We start from the raw sequence: 22,177 nt of genomic DNA on the forward strand, positions 1-22,177 counted from the left end.
CCCTGCCATGGGCAGGGACACCTTTCACTATCCAAGTTTACTTCAAATCCAACTGGGCCTTGGACACTTCCAGGGATGGGGCAGCCACAGCTTCTCTGGGCGACCTGTGCCAGGGCCTCACCACCCTCACGGGGAAGGATTTCTTCCTAATATCTACTTCTTCCTAATTTCTAGTCCATGTTTTCTACTCAAGAACAAGGTGGAGTTCTTGCTGGAAAACTGTGACAGCAGTGGATTTGGGCTCAGGTTGTGCCTTTTTGGGATTTTTGTTTGCTGCACTGACACGTGTGCCATTCCTGTTGTCCAGCCCCTCTGCAGGCTCCTGTCACACCTGCCTGCTGGATTTGCTTCCTCAAAACTCATGTTGATGAAGGGAGGACTTGAAGGTCCTGGAGATCCAAGGGGAACTCCTGGCAGCAGTTGTGGGACCAAACCTGGATATTCCAGATCCAGTCTGAGATAAGGCTGGTGATGGGAGTGTTTGTCTCTTGGCCTTTTTGTGGAGCTTGGCATTACTGACCTGATGGATTGGAAGGACTCTTCCTCCCCACCAGGTTGGATGGGGCATTGAGCAACCTGATCTAGTGGGAGATGTCCCTGCACATGGCAGGGGGGTTGGAAGCAGATGATCTTGAAGGTCCCTTCCAACCCAAAGCATTCCATGGTTGTGTGATTCTGGGAGCACATGGACATGTGTGGCTCACTCCTAGCTGGGAGCTGTTGGAGCTTCTCTGGCTGCAGGGTAAGAGACACAAAATGCCTTGTGCTGTTGAAGATACCAACTTCTATGATCCCCCTTGACCATGTTTCACTGGTGCAGAGATAGTGAAATCCACACTTGTGAGCCACCAGGTCCATGGGAGGAGCAGCATCCCTTCTGCTTGCTGCTTGAGCTCTGGATTTCTCTTCTCAAGCTCTTCTGGGGACTAAGAAAGCTCAGCAAATTATTTTTGGGTGGAGGAGAGGGGATGGCTTTCTGTGCTGGCTGTGAGCAAGGAGCTGGCCAGGCTTAGACCCTGGGAAAGCTGCAGTGAAAAAGAAAAGGGTTTGGAGTCCATGTGAGGAGTTGCTTCACTTTATCTGTGATTCCTTCAAGAGCTTTTCAAGCTTTTCTAAAGGCTTTGTGAGTGTCTCCATCCTCTGTTTAAATCCTGTTCCTCTCCATCCCTCTGCACTTCATAGAGAAGCAAGAAATGACTCATTACACAACCTACAAAGGAACCTTAATGAATAAATGCATTTAAGGAAAAGAAGAAAAGAAAAAATAAGAGTTTTGTCTGGGGCAGGCTGGTGCTTTTGCTGTCTTGAACTCTGAAAGAATAAGTTGGGCTGCTTCTTTTTATTTGCTTTTCATTAATTGAGTCGCTTTAGTGCTGTTAAGACTAATAGGACTTTGTTGGGACTGGAGCTCTGGGTCTGTGGGTTGCTTTTTCTATTTTTGGGTTTATTTGGGTTGAATTTGCCTGAAAGATCAAGAGCAAAACTTGCAAATCTTCCAGGCTTCTTGTTTTTCCATTTCCCTTCTTTCTCCTTCAAACCTTGATGCTGGCAGCATCCCATGAGGATGAGGAGCAGGTCGGAGTCCTGCAGTGCTTTTTGGGCATCCTTGGCACTGATCAGAGCACAGTGGTGTATTTTAAAGGACTTGTGGTGTTTTGGAAGTTGGTGGGATCCCCTTGCCTTTCTTTCCTTGGCTTTTCTGCCAAATCCCTGGAACAAATATAGATATTTACCTTTCTTTGCTGCTGTGATAGAAGACACCTTGGTGACGCTCCTCCAGTAATAAAATAACCACAGAGACCTGGAGTTTTCAAACTAGAGCTTGTGAATCCCCTTTCTTGCTTCTAAATGTTCTGTTCAGGTTGGGATCTCTCTGCTCGGGACTCCTGAACCGAGCAGGATGATAGTGTCCATATACATATATATAAAAATAAATAAATAAATAATATATATAAAAATAAATATATATGTACATATATATAATATATGACATGTAATATATATAATGTATAATATAATATATAATATATAAATAAATATATATGCACATATATATTTATATAATTCATGCATTGCGTCAATTAAAAATATTTATAAAAAATATAAAATTTATATAGTTGATTCAATGCTTGAGTTTTACAGTCCGTGGGAGCAATAGGGGCAGTTGCCTGGGGCTGGTGGTGATAACTGGGATTGCACTTGGTTTTAGTTAATGGTGATAGGTGTCCCTGCCCATGGCAAGGGGTTGGAATGAGATGATCTTTGAGGTCCCTTCCAACCTAAACCATTTATGATTCTATGATTCTGTGAATCTTCATTTTGAAGGTTCTCCTTGAATTCAAAAGCTCATTAGAGCTCTTCTTCTCCATGAGCTCCAGGTCTGTTTTTTTTTTGGTTTTTTTTGTTTGAATACAGGAATGTAATGTTTTCAAAGGGAGGGAAGAGGGTGAGAAAGAAGTGTGGGTGCTCCTCTGAGACGGAGCCCATCCATTTTTGTCTTGTTATATCTCATTTTTACTTAATGCTGTTACATTATTTCAGCTGTGCTTGGTTTCAGATTCGCTGCAGAGATGAAGTTGCTATAACAACATGATGATTCATAGAAGGCTCAATGCAACAATCTGCTGGATTTTATTTTCCTGTCGTGACGACATGGATGTTTTTGGTGGGGATTTCTGTCTATTTTCAGGCAGACCCTTCCGTGAGCTCCCTGCAGTGCTTTGCTTTGGATTGCCTGGACTCCAGGTAGTGATACCTGCGCTTGTGTAACACACCCAGACATCTCAAAGTGCTTCCCAAAGGTCAGTGCTGCTGTGGCAGATTGAGACACAGAGATGTGGGAACAGCCCAAACACCTTCAGCGTGTCAGGTGTGCAAACACAGCGTCTGTGTCTCTGCTTAGGTGGTTCTCCATCTCCTTCTTGCAGTGATAGTGCTGCTAAACTGATGAACTTCCAAGAGCCTCCCGATCCTTGTTTAAAAAGAGAAGCACAAGTTAAGAGCTGATTCATTTCTCCTCGAAACATGTTGTCAAGTTTTATTTTGCCACCTAAAGGTCCTCTAAAATCACCGGGGAGTTCTGAGGGAGATCCAAAATCATTAATAGAATCATGGAATGGTTTGGGTGGGAAGGAACCCTAAAGATCATCCAGTTCCAACCCTCTTCCATGAGCAAGGATACCAGAGACTCTCGACCAGGTTGCTCCAAGCCTCATCCAACCTGGCCTTGGACGCTCCCAGGGATGGGGCAGCCACAGCTTCTCTGGGCAACCTGTGCCAGGGCCTCCCCACCCTCACAGGGAAGAATTTCTTCCTAATACCTAATGCAAATCTCTCCTCCTTTAGTTTAAAGCCATTCCCCCTTGTCCTGTCCCTCCAGGCCCTTGTCCAAAGTCCCTCTCCAGCTCTCCTGGAGCCCCTTTATGGGCTTGGAGCCCCGCCCTGGAAGGGGCTCTGAGGTCTCCCCAGTGCCTTCTCTTCTCCAGTCTGAACCTCTCCAACTCTCTCATCCTGTCTTCATAACAGAGGTGCTCCAGAAAATTTGATTAATAAATCTGCTTCTTTTTTTAGTTTTTTTTTATTTTAATTGCAGTCTGCAATAACAGAAATGTTTTATTTAGGTCTTTTAATAGAAAAAAAAAGAAAAAGCCTGGAATTAGGGATGATTGATTTTTCTGTGGAAGATGGCAAATTATACAGAAATATCTACTTCCTGCCAATTTCAAGCTGCTTCTCCTTTGCAAAGAGCAGTCGTGATGGGAAATGTTTCAAGGTACCTCCAGACACTTTGTCAGCTTCTCAGTTCAAAATTGAAACTTGAGCAACAGAAATAAATACCTTCAGGATCTTCAAGCCTCGTGCCAAGAGCTTTCTCCTTTTCTCTCTCCTCTCTCCTCTACCTCAATGGTGAGAGTTTCAGATAACACAAAAAAACATAAAATCATGGAATGGTTTGGGTTGGAAGGAACCTTAAAGATCATCTCATTCCAACTCCCTTCCATGAGTAGGAACACCTTCCACTAGACCAGGTTGCTCAGAGCCCCATCCAATATGGCCTTGAACAATTCCAGAAATGGGGAATCCACAATCTCTCTGAGCACCTGTTCCAGTCCCCCACCATCCTTATAGTACAGAATTTCTTTCTAAAATCTGATCTAAACCTCCCCTCCTTCATTTACTCCTCCCCTGCTTCATTTACATCTGTAAATGGAATAATGTGCCCAGACAACTTTCTTGAAGTTTGGGGTTTTTCCAGTCCTAAAGATTAGATTTGTTTTTTTAATGAAGTGCTTTGTTTTCCTGCTAACGAATATGGGATTAATTGATTTATTTTACTTTATTATTATTATTATTATTATTATTATTATTATTATTATTCATTTTTCATTTTTTCTTGTAGCAGGGCTCGATGCCTTTTGGAAAAGTGCTGTTCCTCTTTGCACAGTCCCATGCTGATCACAAAACCATCTGGAGATGACAACATGCTTTTGCCCAGCCTGCCTGTTGAGCTGGTGTCCCTTTTTCTTGCTCAACAACTGGGATGCTCAACAACTGGGCTTTCTGTCCTGCCTAATTGTGTTAAGTTGCATTTGCATCCTAAAGAGAGTGACTGAGAGAGGATGTTGAAGCTTTATATGCATTTTAAAATTCATAAATGCCATCAGTGGAGTTTAAAACATCAGATAACTGACTCTAAAGGCCTTGCTGAAATGTGCTGATGTCTTTATGCCCTGGGGAGTTGTCTTCCCCTGCACTGGATCTCCAGATCCTACACGGGTTGCTGTCAGCTCTGTGAGGGATAAGGAAGGATCATAACTGTGCAAACAGCTGTGGGGGCTGTGATATCTGTGCACCATCAAGTCAGTGGGGCAATTTTTCGGGGCATCACTTTCTGACATTGTTCCTATGGCAGGAGTTTTCTTTTGTTACAAGAAGCTGTTTTCAGATTTCTCTTCCTCCATCAGAGGACCCATCTTCCCCTAGTGCCTCTGAGAATGTACCTTACCAATCCCCACTCCACTTTTTCAGTGTTTTAACATTTGGGAACCGCAATAAAAATGCAACAGAAGTGGAGGCAATGGAAAATGTATTCCAGTGTTTTCCGAAAATTTCAAGCACGTGAAGGAGGCAAGTCAGCACAGTGTGTCAGATACTGCGGGCATCGCTAGGAGTTGTTGCTTTCACTTTGTTTCTGGGCATAGTTTTTATTCCTTGTCCACATTGATCATCCCAACCTTATCCCACAGAGCCTCTTCCATGCAGCAAGTTGCAGAATTCTCCTCCCATGACCTCCTCTGGACGTGGGATGAGGACCTTCATGTTTGGCTTGGTGGCTTCTTGAAGGAAAACCTCCTTCAGTTCATCACAGCCGGGACAGTCCTGCAATTCTGGATTCTGGCTCTTGGTTGTGCTGCTTCTTGTCTTGGCTGTGTTTTCCCAGAACTGTGCCAGGGGTGGTTGGTGTGATACCAGTGGCCTGAGACAGAAGATGGTGTCTCACCCAACTACTTGGGTGCATGTGGGGAAAAGATGATTCTCCCTCTGAGTCATGCAATTCCTGTTTCCTTCTATAGGAAATCTGGTAAAATCGAGGGATGGGGAGGGAAGAAAATGGAAAGTGTCTCCATATTTCAAGAGGAAGAGCAACAACTCCTCTCTGGTGGTTGTTTTGGCAGCAGTTTGCATCTCAATTTGAACCCCAAAACAGCCATGAAGTGCAGGCAGCTGTGTTTGCTGTCCCAGAAGGTGTCTGAGAGGGTGTCAGTGTTCTTGCTGTGGTCCTGGTAGTGTAATGAGCCATGAAGGAACTGTCACCCCTATCCATGATGGAGATAATTTGAAAAAAATTATCAGTTGGGGATTGCAGCAAGACTTCAGGAATGACTTGGCTTGTTGTATTGGTGCCTCACTGTTAACCAGGGTTTTCACAGTGACTTCAGGGCTGTGGGTCAGTGTCTGTCTCAGTGTTCCCTCTTTTAGAATGGCTCATCTCAGCTGGACTTGCGGAATCCTAAGTCCAGGTGTAGCTCAGATATCAGAGTTTTGCTCTGGTCTGGTACTGCAGAGTTACATCTTTGCCCAAAACTTCTCTGTAGGTGAGTAGTTGATGTGCATCGAGGGTGGAGATGCTTCCACAGATGGCTCAGATGGAGGGCCACTAAGTTGATCACAGGACTGGAGCACCTCTGCTCTGGAGACAGGCTGAGAGACTTGGGGACGTCCAGCCTGGAAACTAGAAGGCTCCAGGGAGACTTTAGAGCCCCTTCCAGCACGTAAAGGGCCTCCAAGAGAGCTGGAGAGGGACTTTGGACAAGGGATGGAGTGGCAGGACAAGGAGAATGGCTTCAAACAGACAGAGAGCAAGCTTAGATTAGATATCAGGAAGAAATTCTTCCCTGTGAGGGTGGTGAGGCCCTGGCACAGGTTGCTCAGAGAAGTTGTGGATTTCCCATCCCTGGAAGTGTCCAAGGCCAAGTTGGATGGGACACTGAGCAACCTTGTCTAGTGGAAGGTGTCCCTGTCTGTGGCAGGGGGATGGAATGAGATGGTCTTTAAGGTCCCTTTCAACCTAAACCATTCTATGATTCTTTGGTTCTCAGAAGCTCTTTCTGCCTTGTGACAGGTCACAGTGGTGTAGTCCCCAAACTCTGTGTTTGCTGCCACCTGTTCCTTGAGGTTTTTACAGAAGCTGAATCAATTTTCTCCTGGCTTCTATTCTCATTTCTCCTGTGTCAGGGTGATGGCAAAGCCACAACATGCATGAGCCCTTCAGCGATGTTTTCTGAGGGAAAAAACTCATGGTTGCCTTTTCCTGCTCCAAAATATCGGGCAACTACTATTCCTCTGTTCCTCTCCCACCCATTTGTGTTGTGGGATTGAATGTCACCCCTGTGCATGGAGGGAACTGCTCTAGAAGCAGCCTTGTGGCTGGTCTGCTGGAGCAGACATGGTGGTGGAGCTGGAACCTTGCTTTGAAGTCTGGTAGCAGCTGTAAGTGCAGCTTCCCATCAGCTCCTTCAGCTGTCGGAGTCTCTTGATGTGACGCGGGGAAGTTTCTGCCTGAGGAATTTCAGGGAGTGAGTCGAGGGCGGGTGTGCATTTTAATTTTAGTTCTGCCTGACGGAAGATGCTCGCCAGCCCATCGTATTAATTTCAAAACTCCTCAGTATTGTGCTTGTTTTGCTGGGATAAGACGCTGGGTTGGCTGGGGAATAAGCAGGCAAAGCAGGAATTTGGGGAACAGTAAAACAAGCCACGCAGACAGAATTTAGTCTGTACAGCCTGTTGGTAACCTGCGTATTCCTTGACCCTGTTCCTACCCCTCGGAAAAAGGTTCTGACCCTGAAGGATCTTTGCATCCTTTTGGATTGTAGTTACTGGATTGGAAAGACTCCAGTTGTCCAGCTCTAGCTCAGCCATCTTCCACTGGTCCCATCTGCTCATTCATCCTCCAGGAGAAACGGAGCCATTGTCCTGCCAGCAGGAGCTGTCGGAAGCTATTTTCATGTCTGGTGCCTGGGCATGACATGGGGAAAGGCGTGGAGAATTCCCAGAAAGGCAGTTGAGTAATGGAACATGATGGATCCAGATGGAGCAGAGACATCTTCACAAAAAGGCTGCTCTTCCCCCTCTTCAGTTTCTTTGCAGCTGAGCTCTGACAGCGTTAAAACTTCAGTTGGTCCCTGCAGTGTTTGTAGGACCAGGCTTAAGGATCCGAGGTGGCTCAGCAGCGAGGATGGGAATGTTGCAGTGAGGAAGCCTGGATTGATCTCTCCATATCAAAAAGATTGTTATAACAGAGATGTACAGGGGAGTGTTTTTGTTGATTTGTCTTGGTGCTGTCCCATTTTCCACCCCAGAGGCTCCTTAGGTTTTGGGGACATGATGTACATTGTGGTTGTGATGCAGCTTGGGGACACTCCTGGAAAACCCACCAGGCAAATTCCTTTACAGAGCAGCTGTGTTGGACATTGTGCAAGTGAGATACAATCTCTGCCTCCACCTCATGAATTGTGTTGTTGCTATTTTTATTCTTTTTTTAATAAATATTGTGTTTGTGTGCCTGGATGACATTTTCCATTCTAAAAGGGAGGGGAGGAATGAACGTGTCACCCACACCCAAGGTGCTGGGCACATAATTCAGGAGAATTACTCATAAACCTGCAAACCTTGTTATCCAGCTATGAAGGATTTCTGCCACCAATTTCCTCAGTCTGGCCACAATCCTGAAATTAATCTCACCTAAACAGGAGCATTTCCTCTCTCAGTGCAGGCAGAAATCGTTTCATTTCGTGGCTGAACCCTTCAGACAAATAAGAAAAAGGGAAAAAACATAGGGGTTGAATCCCTTGTGACTTTGTTGGCCTTGTTTGAGCTGCTCTTCCTCCTGCCTTTTAAAGCTTCAGTGTGAGGTTCTCCCAGCCTCTCTGCCTTTCTTGGAAAATCTTAACATGTTTCCATCTATCATCTCCAGCACCAAAATACCTTCTCCCACTCCTTGACCATTCCCATGAATGGCTGGTCTTGCCCTTGGGCACACTCATCATGGATGCTTTTCACCACGTTTGCTTCCCAGACAGATCTCCTCTCTCCAAGTCTGCTGTTTTGCTCTGCTGGGGAAAACACAGCTGCCCTGGGGTTTGTTTTGCACATGCAAGTGTAGGTGGAGCAGATTGGAGAAGACTCAAAGCACCTGGGTGACTGCTGAGCTGGGGAGGATGAGAGGGTTTCCCCATTGTAAACATCTCAGGGGGAGGGGAGAGATCACCCCTTTTGGGTAGCAGATGGGATCTGGAATTACTGGTATTTGGATCTTTTTGCTTGTGAGAACTCTCTTCAGGCTCCCTTAAGTTCATGCTGCTCTATTTCTTTCTCCTGATGGAGAGTCTTCCAGGTTTTAGCTCTTCCTAGCAAAATCCTGCAGTAAACAGGGATAGGGAGCGTGGAATGCTCTTCATCATACTTTTCCTAAATTTCTTTTCCTGGAGGAGAGGCTGGCAGCTGAAGTCACAAATTCCCAGCCCTCAGCCCCTGCTGCTTGTTTTCCTTCCTAAAGAAATGAGGTGAAGGAAAGGGGACTCTGGGATGCCCAGCCGAGGAGACATCCTTACAACAAAGAGCAATGATGGTGTGGCTCAATAAGAAGCTGGAACAAGAATGTCCTAGGCAATACAAGGAACTGTCAGGCTGAACCCAGAACCATAAAATCATGGAATCATAGAATGCTGAGAGTGTGGAGTGGACCTTAAAAATCATCTGGTCCCAACGTTGCCTTGTCCTGCCCATGTCAGTCAAGTAGCAAGTGACAGGACAAGAGGAAGTGGCCTCAAGTTGCAACAGGGATGTTCAGATCGGATATTAGGAGAAATTTCATGATGGATAGGATTGTCAAACTTTGGAATAGGCTGCCCAGGGCAGTGCTGAGTCACCATTCCTGGAGGTATTTAAAAGATGTGTGGACGTGTCACCTGGGGACATGGTTTAGTGGTGGCCTCGGCAGTGCTGGGTTAATGGTTGACTCATTGACCTTAGAGGTCTTTTCCAACCTGAAATGATTCTCTGATTCTAATAAACTGGGAGCATTTCTTCTGTCAGCTGCCAGCTATGGCTGGTGGCTTTTAAAAAGTTTGTGTTTTCCCTGTTAGGTGAGTTTTACCTTACCAAGAGGACATGAGAGGGCTGCTGGGCATGTTCCAAGTGTAGGATGCTGAAGGATGAGGTGGATTTACCACTCATCTGCTAATGAACACTATGGCAAACAGGAGGGGATGGAGTGGGAGGACTGAGCTGAGTTGGCCGATGGTGATTTCCATAGGTTAAATTGGCGGGTCGTTGGGAATTACATCCTCCAGCTGTAACAACTCAATAAAATCGATGCTTACAAAACCCCTCACACAATTTGATCCAAATCCTGATTAAATCTCTAGGCTGGTTGTCCCCAGCCTGCTCAGTTACACGAATATTTTTTGTTGTACCTTTTGATGTTTCTCACACCCAGCACCAAGAAGCTGCTTCTCCAGGAGGGGAAATTCGGCTGCCACTGAGTGTAATTGCCTTGGTGTGTTTGCAGAGAGGTCACTCAAGGCTGGGATTGCTGCTATGGGCAGATATAAATCATTGCCGTAATTTTACCTCTGAATTTTTCTGCCTGAGGAAATTGCATCTTGTTTTTTTTTACTGACTTTTCTGTATGGAGAATGGAGTTAATATGTAGTGTTTATATAGGAAATGTTTATTAATGCAATAGGATTTTAAAAATATTCAGCACAGAGCAGTGTGATATTCAGCACTAAATACAGTGTGTGAAGGGCTTCCTCTGGTGTTAATTGAACAAACCAAGCTCTTGAGAGCTACCTGGTGCTCATCTAGTGCAGGACCTACCTCCCACTGTTGCTTTTTCCTTGCAGAATTGGGTGCTTTTATAGCCAAGATGTGTTGTTCCTGGAATAAAAGCTAAATTTGGAAGTTCTTGGAAGGTAGGGATGTGTGTGTGTGTTTGATGGCCAGAATGAGAGAGAAACAACCAGCCAAGACCTTGATTCGGCAGGGCTCTCTCTTCTCTCCAGTTTAACAGACACTGAAATGCTTAACTGGATTGAGGCCAGAGTGTTCCTCCCATGGCAGGTTTGGGATCTTAAAGAAGGCTGGACAATTAAGCAAGGGATTCCCCTTTTCCATTGAAGGTTTTAATTCATTATTTGTTGTTTTTTCAGGTATCTTGCAGCCAATTATAACCCTCCTACTTTTGTACCTCTACTAATCTGGAAATATTAAAAGCTCTTAGTCATCTTAGATGTTTATTTCTAATTTCTTTTAAAAAGAAGATGCTGGTCCCATACTCAGCAGTGATGTTTTGAGGAACCAACACTTGCTTTTGTACCTGTTCTGACAGCCCAGCTCAGAGGCTGCAGGTTGTGTCTGCACACCAGAGCTCATGGTGCTGATGGTGTCCATGTCCTTAACCTTGTCAGTGAAATAGTTTTATTCCCAGCACTAATCAGTTGTTTTGCTTTTCCTTCCAGATTAAAAGAAAGTCTAAGACCGGGGGAGCAGAACGAAGGAAGCAGTTGGTAAGAGCATCTCTTCAGGACAGGGTCCCCTGCACGTGGAACGATGAGGCTCAGGCAGATGAAAATAAAATGTTGCCCTTGAGAAATTTTTTTTTTTTTTTCCTGGATTTCATTTATAGGATTTCCCTCACTTTTGGACTGAGTTGTGAAAAGTGAGAGCTGGTTTATGAAATTCTGATGGTGAGGCTGGAGAGGGAGTCCCAGGGTGTCGTTATCTTCTCTCACATGGAGAACAACCTTCTCCAAGAGCTGTCTCAGAGCTTTGGCCATATTTTTGTGTTCTTCCTGCCTTTTCATTGTGCTGGTCCTTTGATGATTTCATGTCTTTGATTTCTAGAATTTGTTATGTACAGAAAAAAATTAAATGCAGGAAATGGCCAACACATGGGTGTTTTAAGATCTCATGCAGAATTGGAGTCATAGAAGAGTCTGGGTTGGAAGGGACCTTTGAAGGTCATCAAGTCCAGCTGTCTTGCCATGGGCAGGGGTACCTTCCACTGGATCAGGTGGCTCAGAGAGTCATCCAACCTGGCCTTGAATGTTTCCAGAGATGGGGCATTTACCACCTTCCTGGGCAATCTGTGCCAGTGTTTTGCCACATTTATCACAAAAGATTTCCTCCTTCTCTGTGGTCTGAACCTCTACCCTCTTTCAGTTCAAAACCATTACCTCTTGTCCTGTTGCTGCAGGCCCTGCTAAAAAGTCTGTCCCCTATTCCCTGAAATTACTGAAAACCATGTTGTTCTGTGGGTCTTCAGGTTTAACTTCATTTTCCTTATCTTGGAAGCTCCTGCCAGGGTGGTAAAGCCTTGCTGGTCTCCTGTGCAGTGTGACAGGCAGGGAGGGGGGCTGGTCTTGTGCCACACTGGTGAGATATGCTTGTGTCCCTTGGATGTTCACTGGTCCACTCCCAAGGATATTGATTTTTGGTCCAGCACCACATTCAGGAGTGGCAAAAGAGCCAAAGCCAAACTCCACTGGCTTTTTCTGGGACTATTCTTTCCCTCCCAACTGTTTTAGCTCCCCTTGGAGGGGTAGGGAGCTACTGCAGAGTTACAGGACTCTTCCCTGGTGTTTCTTGAGGCAGCAGCTCTGATTCCTCACCTGCAAGGCTTGTATTTGGGGAGAGAACAGTGCTTTGTGTAAATCTCATTTTCCTGTGGCGGCACTGGTGCTGAATCAGTGTGACAAGTGTCCCTTTTGATACAGGTGGTGTTTCCCTAAATTCTGGTGCTCATTGCCCCTGGATCTCCTTGCAGCAGTAACTACAAGTGTTACTGCTGTCCTGAATAGTCCCCCAGTACCACATTTGGCTTGAGAGACAACATAAATCGTCCTCCTACAGGGGTCTGGACTGAAAACCAGAGGATTTGCCTTTCAGTATGAGCTACTTGTACCTTAAAACAAACCTTGCTGAAGGCATCTTTTCTTAGCTTTACAGGTTTCCCTTTCCATCTCTTGCTTTGGTGTGCACTTTCTTCTGTGTGGCACCAAGGACTGGCTACATGGGAAGAAGGCCAAAGGCCAGTGACATCCTGGATTGTATCAAAAATAGCATGGCCAGCAGGACCAGGGAAGTGATTCTCCCTCTGTACTCCTCACTGGTGAGGCTGCACCACAAATCCTGTGTCCAGTTCTGGACCTCTCATGACAACAAACACATTGAGGTGCTGGAGCATGTCCAGAGAAGGGCAGTGGAGCTGAGAAAGGGTCTGGAGAACAAATCTGATGAGGAGCAGTTGAGGGAACTGGGGGGGGGGGGGGGGGGCTCAGCCTGGAGAAAAGGAGGCTCAGGAGGGACATTATTGCTCTCTACAACTACCTGAAAGGAGGTCGTAGCCAAGTGGGGGTCAGTCTCTTCTCGCAGGTAGCAAATGGCAGGACAAGAGGAAATGGCCTCAAGCTGCATCAGGAAAGGTTCAGTTTGGACATCAGAAAGAATTTCTTCATGGAAAGTATTGTTAAGCATTGGAAAGGGGTGCCCAGGGAGGTGGTGGAGTCACCATCCCTGGAGGTGTTCAAGAAGCGACTGGACATGTCACATAGTGTCCTGGTCTCATTGACAAAGTAATGATCAGTCAAAGGGTCAGCTCAATGATCTTGGAGGTCGTATCCAAACTAAAGGATTCTGTGATTACTCTATGAGTGTGGCCTCTGGGAGCAGCCAAGACCAATGGGTTGGAAAGCTGTAGTCAACCATGTGATGGTGAAGATCGTTCCAGCAGCGAGGGTGGAAATAACTGTTGTGGCATCTCTGTATCTGTGACCCATCTTGCTTTTGCTGGGCCTGGAGTCACGAGCCTGGTGCAGGGCATTGTTGGTGGTGTGAATAATGAAGGACACCAGGTGTGATGAATGTGGAAGTCCCATCGCCCTTCGAGAGATGCATTGATGGTGTCAGCCAAGCTGGGGCCAAGATATCTCTGCCCAGCTGTCCTCATGGTCCTTGGCTGTGCTGACAATATCTTGGTCCCTGTCAATGTGTTGACCTGTCCAAGCTCACAACTGTTCCTGTGTTGTCTTTGTGCTCTTGGACAGTTGCTGATCTTCCTCTCCCCACTCCACGTGTACCCTGGGTCTGGTGCTCTGCCTGTCAATGTGCTGCAAGGTGAGGATGAGGAAAGTAGGTGGGAACTGTTTGGGGAGAGTCACCCCAGCTTCAGGTTGGGTGTGGGATGCTCTTCTTGATGCTCTTGAAAGCCCTGCTGTTTGGTAGCCACATAGGGTACTTTGAGAGCAAAGCTACAGAAGGACATCTCTTGCAGCAGAGAGACCTTATTTCTTCCTGCTCAGATTTGCTCTTTTTCACCCGCTGAGACCCTGAAAGTCCAGGTGGTAGAGTTGTTTTTAGCTCCCTGATTCTCTGTGCCAGTGAAGGCACTTTTGCTGGAAGGGGTGTGCAGGGCACAAGCACAATGTGCTCCCTGGCCCCAACCCGCTTCATCCACATGACCAAGTGTTTGCTGGAGGCTACTGAGGGCTGGAGAGGCCACTCCATGCTAAGTAGACCAGCAGGTCCTCCCTGGGGACATTGTTCAACTGGCCTGACCCATTCTTCAGCCATTCAGGTTACGCAAGTGAGAGGTTGACTGGGGCTAAGCCTCTGCCTGGATTTGTGTCCAGGTGGGAGCACTGAGCATCAGCTTCACTGCTCAAACTTTTCCTGTGTGACCAAGTGGTTTTCTTTCTTCTTTTTTCTGACTGGCCACTTGTGCTTTCATGTAGAGGGGATTAGAAAAATCAGCTTTTTGTATCAGTGCTTAAAAATACATACGTGTGCACAAAACTGCATGTAAAATATACCTTTTTTAGTTAAACCAAGTGGAGATTTAACATGTATGGGTTGATGCCCTTATTGTGCCCAGGTCCTTGCTAGATCTTGTTGCATTTTCTCATTATCCCCATCCTGATATTTTCAGGTGTTGCTGGTGAACTTCACAAATGCTGCTTTTCATGTACTGTTTCATCATGTGCTGATTTTGTCTTTAGGGCACTTTCAAAGTCTCAAAGCTGATGAAGGGACGAGAGGAAATGGCCTCAAGTGGTGCCAGGAGAGGTTTGGGTTGGATATTAGGAAAAAAATCTGCACTGAAAGTGATATCAATCATTGGAAGAGGCTGCCCAGGGAAGTGGTGGATTCACCATCCCTGTAAGAACTTAAAAGATGTGTGGGTGTGGCAGTTGGGGACATGGTCAGTGGTGGCCTTGGCAGCGCTGGGTTAATGGTTGGACTAAATGATCCTAAAGTTCTTTTCCAAGCTAAACAATCCTGTGATTCTTCTGTGGACTCACTGGTGGACTTGGCTTTCCATTGCTCCTCTCCCAGCAGGCTGCTCCATATCCTCATCCCTCATGTGATTCCTTGTGACACTGCTCTGTGGGATGCCATCGAGTGTGTATGGAGAGGAAAAGGATCCATTCTACAACATCCTTGTGCAGCATTCCCAGCTGTCTGCATGTGATGTGCACAGTGTGGTGACCCAAAAAACCTTCTCCCTGGGTGGTGGGTTAATCTGAAAACCACCCACACCTGCCTTTGGCTGGATGTCCTGAGGTTTGGCATCAGTGCACCCGCCATCTCAGAGCACTGGGCAATGTCTCCAGGCTGTTAGCATTTCCTGTGTTTCCTCAAACCAGTTTCTTGGCCAGCATTTCAGCACTGGGGTGGTTTCTGGCCAGATTTCCCTGGTGTGGTGGTCCCTGCTCAGCGAGCAGAGCTGGCTTCGCCTCCACAGAGCCTGTGGTGTCCATCCTGCTGCTTTTTCCCTGCCTCTCAGTCCCTGCATTCCTGCAAGGGAACAAGATAATCACTGTGTCGAGTTTGTAGCAAACTCTCCTCAAAGTGACAGCCCTGGGCAAAAGCTTAATGTGGTGTGTTGGGATTGCTGATTTGCTGGGCCACCATCCTGATCTCCTTGGCACTGGAAGAGTTGCTGCTCTGAACTCCCTCGGTTGTCTTTGTTGAGAAATGCTGCCTCCAAGTAACTCAGGATCTGCACAGATTCCCTGGTCTTCCCTGAAGAAGTAGGAAGGTGTTCTCCCACTTTGTGTTTGGCAGGGCAGAGCATTGCAAACAGAGGGGAGCTTTCCGTGGTTGGATGCGAACGTCGCTGTCTGGCTGTGGGAGGTGTCTGCCATGCACCACATGGGCAGAGGGTTTCTTGTGATCTGGGAGTGCTCCTCAGATGGGGAAAACCTGGGTGTGAAGGAATTTATTATCAGAGGGCTGTAGCGACTCTCCTGAGAGAGTGGGGGCTGTTCAACCCAGAAAAGAGAAGGTTCTGGGGAGACCTTAGAGCACTTTTCAGTGCCTAAAGGGGCTCCAAGAGAGATGGAGAGGGACTTTGGACAAGGGCCTGGAATGACAGGATAAGGGGGAATGGCTTCACACTGCCATAGGACAGGTTTAGATTGGATATTGGGAAGAAATTCTTCCCTGTGAGGGTGGGGAGACACTGGCACAGGTTTCCCCGAGAAGCTGTGGCTGCCCCATCCCTGGAAGTGTTCAAGGCCAGGTTGGATGGGGCTTGGAGCAACCTGGGACAGTGGAAGGTGTCACTGCCTGTGACATTGGAATGAGGTCCCTTCCCACTCAAACCATTCGATGATTCTATGATTTTCTTTGAGATGTGGGGGGGGGGGATACAGGGAAGTGAAGGACAGTTATTTCAGTAGCTATTGCTGAGGGTAGCTCCTAAATGTCTGTCAGCTTCAAAAATGGGGTTAATCCCCACCACATATTAAGAGATTGATGAAAGCTTTCCTGTGCAGTTCTTTGGACCAAGCACCGGCACCTGAAAACACCTGGAGTATGGAAATTCCATGTTGTTCCCAGTTCTCCCTGTACAGTAGCAATCACAAGTCAGCTGGGGGCTGTTTTCCAGCCTATCAATGTCCTCTTTTGCTTCTAAGGTGGACTGGGGGAAAGATGAGTGTCCTTGACCTCCCTCTGTGAAATGGCTATGAACTGCTTGGGATTCTGTGATGGGGCTGACCATTTACCTTGATTTATTTATGTACCCATTTTTAAAAGGAAGAGAGGGATTGATTTTTCTCTTTTGACCTGGAATTTGCAGAAGCCCAAGTTCCACAATTAAGAGCAGGTGACTCCTTGTCTTAAGGCAAAGACATCTGTGCAACCACCTTCAAACTTCGTGCAGGGAGCTGCCAATTAAACTGTCCTGTGTCAGGTTGGACTTTTTGGCTGCAGCCTCCAGTTTTTCAGGGCACATCAGCATATTTTGGATTGTCTGCATCCCTGGGCCTTACAACTTCCTGTTCACTCCCCCTTTCCAGGTTTGGATTTTTTTGGGTGTGTTTTAAAAACACCTCCTGCACAGCCAGGCAGGTTTGGGTTGACAGCTGGTGCACCAGGCATCATGCAAGGTACCTGCAAAAGAGGCAAATCCAGATGTCCCTTTTGTTTTCCTGAGCAGTGAGGAAGAAGCTGATGTGAGTTACTTCTGCCTTTGGAGATCCAAAAGATGAACACATTTATCTTTTAGCTGAATGAGGTGGCAGTTCTCCAGCCACCTTGCTGCAAGTTTAAGGTTATTTTATGGAGCCTTGGTGGGGATCTTTCCTCTTTTTTTCTGTCCTCTCCCACTATGTAAAGATGGAGATACCATGTATGGGGTGGTGTTAGAGAGAGTTCTCTGGGAATCATGGAATGGTTTGGGTTGGAAGGAACCTTAAAGATCATTTTGTTCCAACAACAGAATCCTCTTGCAAACCTACACACAGTTCAACACTGTGATCAGCATCCCTCAGATATGGATCACAATGTTGAGCTGTGTGTAGGTTTGGAAGAGGATTTTCTTGGCAGGTGCAGAGCAGAGGGAAGGCAAACAAGCAGAGATTGAACAGGAATGGTCTCCAGAACCCAAAAAAATACTGAGCCGGCATCAAACACTAAGACAAGGAAACCCTGTGGCACCATCCAAATCTGCTGGTGCATGAATTCCAAGGGAAAGGACACCACTGTCTTCTAAAATGACAGATTTCCTATGAAATTTGAAATGCTGGTGAAACTGAAATTCCTGGTAAATTCCCAACTCAACTCCTCTTCCCACCTTCATCTTCCAGACAGGTACAACCTATAGCAGGGCAGGAGAGTTCATAAAGTCAGGCAGGGACAAAATACAGTGCCTGGCACTGAGGGAGTGTTTTTGCATTTCAAGATTGGTTTGAATCAATGTTTTTGCTGGTTTAAAGTGGTTCCAAAGGTTGGTTCATGTCATCAGTCCCAGTCTCCTCAACAACATAATTGCCTGAGATGATCTGCTCTGGCTCAAGCTGACCAGCCAGGAAGGATCTTGCCTTGGAAACATTTGAGTTAGGAGTATATTTTGAGTTTGAAAAAATGTTCTCTCATTTTTGAGAGAGCAGTTGGGAAGCAGAATGAAGAAATCTATGTTGTTTTTTTTTTCAGAACTGAACATAAAAATAAATAAATGCAGAAAGAAATAAAGAAAACCTGCAAACAGAGAGTTAATAAGTCTCAACTTCAGTGCTTTTCTGTGTGAATATTATTCCAAAAGCCTCACTGGGATCAAAGCATCTTTGCTGAATGCAAAATATTGTCTGTGCCCGCCGGCAGTGCTGCCTCTCAACAAGGTGCAGTTGTTCAGTGAGTAGTTAGAATTTGGGGGGAAAAGATCTAGAAGTGATTAAAAAGTAATTTAAAATATCTGTGCTTTCCCATTAAGCTGATGCCAGTGGCATTAAACAGTCTCTTTCTCCCCCTGCACTTATTCCCAGCCTTTTGTTGGGCTATGGGTGTTTGTGTGATGAAAGAAATAAAATTACGTCACGTGTTGACCAGAGCTCAGCAACTGAAGCACGTGGAAGAACCTCTGTTGGCAAACAGCAACCTGTGGCTGGGGGCATTGATTTCTTTAGAAATTACTAAATTTGGCATAGCAATGTATTTTTAAATAGCTCCAGACCCTCCCAGTGCCACTTAAGGAAAGGGAGTTATTTCTATTCTTTCCCCGCCCTGTAAATTGGACCAGGAAAAATTGGACCAGATATTTTTCTTCCCCTTCCTCTTCCCCTTCCCCTTCCCCCATCTCCTCCCCTTCCCTTTCTCTGCAGACTGCGTTCCTTTTCTTTTTCCTTTCTGTGCCTTTTCCTTCCATTTTTTCCCTTCCATTTTCCTTTTTCCTTTCCTTCCTTATCCTTTCCCAGTTTCTACAGTAAAGAGCAGTGAAAGCAGGTTAAACTAAGAAGTCCAATGCTGGAAAACTACAAGACATGAATCACAGAGTAGTTCAGGTTGGAAGAAACCTTTAAAGACCATCAAGTCCAACCCCCCTGCAATGACCAGGGACATCCCAATCAACTCAGGTTGCTCAGAGCCCCATCCAACCCGTCCTTGAAAATTTCCAGGGATGGAGCAGCCACCTCCTCTCTGGGCAGCCTTTTCCAGTGTTTTACCACCAACACTGTAAAAACCTTCTTTATATCTAATCTTAATCAACTTTCTTTTAGCTTAAAACCATCACCCCTTGTCCTATCACAACAGATCCTGCTAAAAGGTTTCTCCCCATCTTTCTTATAGCCCCTTTAAGCACTGGAAGGGGCTCTAAGTTGTCCCTGGAGCCTTCTCTTCTCCAAGCTGAGCAACCCCAACTCTCCCAGCCATGGAATCCTGTTCTGGCACAGTGGTGGTTCCCAAATGCTTCATCTGAACCCACAGCACATGCTGTTGAGCTGTGCTTCCATGATGGATACCCACAGGCAGTGCTGAACGTGGGAGTTAGTGCAGTGGGGAGTTTTTTACAGGAAACTGGTTCTGACAGTGTCCAAGGCCAGGTTGGATGGGGCTTGGAGCAACCTGGTCTAGTGGAAGGTGTCCCTGCCCATGGCAGGGGGTTGGAGTGGGATGGTCTTTAATGTCCCTTCCAATCCAAACCATTTCATGATTCTGAATGCTGTTCCTTGGCTGATCTGAAGTTTTCCCAGACCTGCTCTGCAGAGGCTTTTGGCCTTTGCTGGACTAAGTGGTTTTTTCTCTCACAACCACTATAAAATATGACAACTCTGATAAAAAGCTCAAATTGTCTTCTAAGAACTGTCTTTAGAATAACCTCTGTAATCTCTGCTACTGCTTTAGTGTAGCCCTAACTAAAAGCAAATTATGGAAGTTTACTGTCTAACTTAGCAGATAATTCCATATAGTGAGAGAGGAATATGGGGGGGGTAAGAGAATCTACAGGCTGATGGGTTATTTACAATAAATTGTAAAAAATTTGGGTTTGTAATTAATTAGAACAAGGAGAGAGAAAAAGCTGGGTAGTGGAGGAGCTGACTCATGGTATTGAAAGGGTAAACAATTTTCTCCTTCAAAAAAGCCAAAAGACTGTGTTTTGAAGTAGCTTTTGAAAGTTAATATTTACAGGACTGAAAGTTGATAGGCTTTCTATTATGTCATAACTAATCTTGATGTTGAAGAGCTTTGTGACTCTGTCACACCGAGTTAAATCACCTTTGGCAAGGCTGTGACAGGGTTTGTAAGGATCTGGTGTTATCCAAGGAGAAGTGCCCTGGCAGAGCCCTGTGCTGTGAACCCACCTATAATTCCTCCATGGTTTCTGCAGTAGCACCTCCCTCTAATGAGCACAAAACAAACAAATTCCCAACTTTTGAAAAGTCATGACTTGGATAAAACTAACCTTGACTTTTCTGCCTTTTATTTTTGAGTTCTTCTGTGGCTTATTTTATTCTGTTTCTGGGTGCAGGTGTTCTGAGTAAACCCCAAGCTTTGGTATAAAATACAACTCTGTGTTTTAAAAACTCTAGATCTGTTTACTTAAAGCAATTGCCCCTTTATTTTAATACATTAAATATATATATATATGTGTCCAGCAGACCTTTAGATAATTTAATAGCTTTAGTGGTGGCACTTCATCTCTTTCTTGAGCAGAGGTGTGAGCTATGGGGCTGCTTTGTTTCTAAGTACATGCAGTTGTATGAGCTTTTCAATCCTGCTGCTCAAATGGAATATTGACAAGGTTTGTCCCCTATGGAAAGATATCAGGGAGCATATAAAATGATTAGGAAAGGAGTCTCAGGAGGTTTAGAGTATCCACTCTTATTTTTCAGTTGGCAAGAGTTTGGCACTGTTTGGGTCTTGACATTAGTGAATTTTTAAAGCTGTTGGCAAAGTCTCATTTTCCTGTATGTCCTCAGCCAGGACATATCTCGGGTATCTTGGAGTGAGGTTATGATGAAGAGAGAGCTGTTTCAGGTTATGCTTTTGTGGCTGCATCTGTAGGTCCAGATCTTCATGCTCTTCTTGTTGGATTAGCTCAGCTCATGGGAAATAACTGGACTCTGAATCACAGGATGGGTTGGGTTGGAAGGAACCATCAAGATCACCTCGTTCCAACCCCATGCCATGGGCAGGGACACCTTCATCTAGACCAGGTTGCTAAAAGTCCAATCCACACTGCTCTTGAACATTTCCAGGGATGGGGCATCCACAGCTTCTCTGGACAACCTGTGCCAGTGTCTCACCACCCTCATAGGGAAGAATTTCTTCTATCTCAAGTCTAAACCCACCCTCTTTCAGTTTGATGACATTCCCCCCTGTCCTATCACTCCATGCCCTTGTCCAAGGTGCCTCTCTAGCTCTCTTGGAGCCCTGTTCAGTACTGGAAGGTGCTCTAAAGCCTCCCTGGAACCTCTTCTCCAGGCTGAGAAGTTCACCAGGTACATATTCATCCCCTGATCCTTTAAATATGTCTTCACTCCTGCCAAGCTTAAAACATCACTGTTGGAACATTGAAAAAAAACTGGTGTTGAAAGATGTCCTGATCTGCTTGATCTCTTCCATGTCTGTGATGGACGTGGGTCCATTGCTTGTTGGCTGTGGAGAACCTTCCTGATCCTCAGCCTGCAAAGGATCTCCTTTCCTGAGTAGGAAATGCAGCCCTTACACTGGCCATTCATCACCTCCTGGGCTGCTCCAAAAGCAGAGTGGGCAGCAGGGTGAGGGAGGTGATTCTTCCCCTCTGCTCTGCTCAGGTGAGACCCCACCTGCAGTGCTGCCTCCAGATCTGGGACCTGTTGGAGCGAGACCAGAGGATGCCACCAAGTGGATTAGAGGGTTGAAGCACCTCTCCTATGAGGAAAGGCTGAGAGAATTGGGATTGTTCAGCCTGGAGAAGAGAAGGCTTTGGGGTGACCTGATTGTGGCCTTCCAGTCCCTGAAGGGAGCAAACAAGAAAGATGGAGAGAGACTTTTAATGTGGGCATGTAGGGACAGGACAAGGGGGAATGGCTTCAGACTGAAAGAGAGTAGTTTAGATGTCAGAAAGAAATTCTTGATTGTGAGGGTGGTGAGGCCCTGGCACAGGTTTCCCAGAGAAGCTGTGGCTGCCCCATCCCTGGAAGTGTTCCAGGCCAGATTGGATGGGGCTTGGAGCAACCTGGGATAGTAGAAGGTCTCCCTGCGCATGGCAGGGGGTCGGAACTGGATCTTAAAGGTGCCTTCCAACCCAAACCATTCTATGATTCTGTGATTAAAAAATACACAGAACTTTAAATCAGTTTTTAAACACTGTAGCTCCTTGCCAGCCCCACGATGGGTGTGAGGGAAGCAG

The 22,177-nt window shown here is 46.0% G+C and overlaps 1 protein-coding gene across 4 annotated transcripts in view; it reads left to right on the top strand.

The window, feature by feature from the left end:
* The window catches only part of TSNARE1 (t-SNARE domain containing 1), a 469,040-nt gene that overhangs the window by 35,268 nt on the left and 411,595 nt on the right, over window positions 1–22,177 (top strand). For 3 of the 4 annotated variants that reach the window (XM_064642560.1, XM_064642873.1, XM_064642791.1), the window contains exon 3: window positions 11,022–11,069. The exons of the other annotated variant lie outside the window; for it this stretch is intronic. The gene's annotated coding sequence lies outside the window, so the exon portion shown is untranslated. The remainder of the gene's footprint in view (window positions 1–11,021; window positions 11,070–22,177) is intronic. 4 annotated transcript variants of the gene reach the window in all.

Source organism: Pseudopipra pipra, chromosome 1 (genome assembly GCF_036250125.1).
Source record: "Pseudopipra pipra isolate bDixPip1 chromosome 1, bDixPip1.hap1, whole genome shotgun sequence".
Classification (NCBI taxonomy): domain Eukaryota; kingdom Metazoa; phylum Chordata; class Aves; order Passeriformes; family Pipridae; genus Pseudopipra; species Pseudopipra pipra.